The following is a 1524-nucleotide window of genomic DNA, read 5'->3' as shown; positions in this document are numbered from 1 at the left end:
GAATTATGAACAGCCCACCAAAGATGGCATTGACCACAGTAATATTGGCAACAAGATGCTGCAGGCCATGGGCTGGCGAGAAGGCTCAGGTCTGGGAAGGAAATGTCAAGGTATCACAGCCCCTATTGAGGCTCAATTTCGGCTAAAAGGAGCTGGTCTCGGAGTCAAAGGCAGCGCATATGGGTTGTCACGTACTGATTCCTACAAGGATGCAGTTCGGAAAGCCATGTTAGCGCGATTCACTGAAATGGAGTGAGACTGAAAGAGCGAGAGAGCTGACAAGTTGCTCCCAGAAGTACAAGAAGTGGTCAGACTCCAGAATTCACTCTCACCACCTGTCTCTTTCAGGGCACACCTGAAATTTTTAGGGTGAATTGCTTCATTCCATGGGGTCCTCCCTTCTACCTTAAAGGGACCCCCTTAATGTGGATTGTCTAGTAAATAGCCTTCCTCCCAGACGGCTTGTGAGCAGGCCAGAGGGGTCAGTGAATCTTTTCTACTTTGGTGTACATAGTGTATGCAGCCTGTATTGTGGTTCATCAGCCCTCAGATTCCTGAGGGGTGTTGAGGTACCCTGGGTGGTATGCAACACCAAAGCCGCCTCTGTCATTTTTGTTGTGCTGTCTTTTCTTGGAAAAAGCCTTGTGTATATTTGTATATTAAACATTTGTACAGCATTTTGGAAGATTTTCATTCTAGTTGCCAAATCTGGCTCCTTCACAGAAGAAATACCTTGAAAAATGGAAAGAAAAGAAAAAAGAGCCGGCCGCGGTGTGGCTCTCAGCTGGGAAGGGATCCCTCCGCCCATGTGAACACACATCATGAAGGGCAAGGGGAAGTGTCTTCTGCAGGGCGGGGGGCAGCGGTTGTCTTCTCTGAGACCCCGGGGTTCATCAGTTCCTCTCACTAGCCTGGCAACGCCCTGTCCCGGCCTTAACACCAAGTCGCGCCTGTGGGGAGCCAGAGGACTGCTGCCAGATTTGGGAGTCTAGAGTCTCTTCACTTAGGGTCACTACCGGAAATGGAGGAAGCGAGACTGGAAGACCTTGGGAGTTGGGGACATGAGGGAGTCCTAAGACCCACTGAGAACTGGGGAAGATTTTCTTAAACATTCTCCCGATGCATCTCGATTAAACAGTAGTCAAATTAGATAACTGTCTAGAGTTTTTCCTCAAAGTTTTATCTACCTGATTTATAGGAGGCAAACATTTAAGGGTGAAATTAGTCTTACAAGCTCTCCCAACAGAGAGCACATGACAGGAAATCAACTCCATCAAGACTCTCAAAAGCGGGAGCTCTGGTGGCCTAGTGACAAGGAGCTGCAACTACAATCCCAGAGGCTCACGGTTTGAATACACCAGATGCTCTGCCGGGAAAGGAGGGACAATCTCCTCCTGTACCAGTCAGATCTGATTTGACGGTACACTCACACACACACAAAAATAAAAACAAACTCTCAAAAGTGCAGAGGGCTGACAGGGATGAGCAACAAGGATGAGTTTTCTCCAATATTTCATTATGAAA

This window comes from Elephantulus edwardii, unplaced genomic scaffold, assembly GCF_000299155.1.
Source record: "Elephantulus edwardii isolate Elephantulus edwardi_28Jun2011 unplaced genomic scaffold, EleEdw1.0 scaffold00877, whole genome shotgun sequence".
Taxonomy (NCBI): Eukaryota; Metazoa; Chordata; class Mammalia; order Macroscelidea; family Macroscelididae; genus Elephantulus; species Elephantulus edwardii.
Note: the sequence above shows the minus strand (reverse complement) of the source record.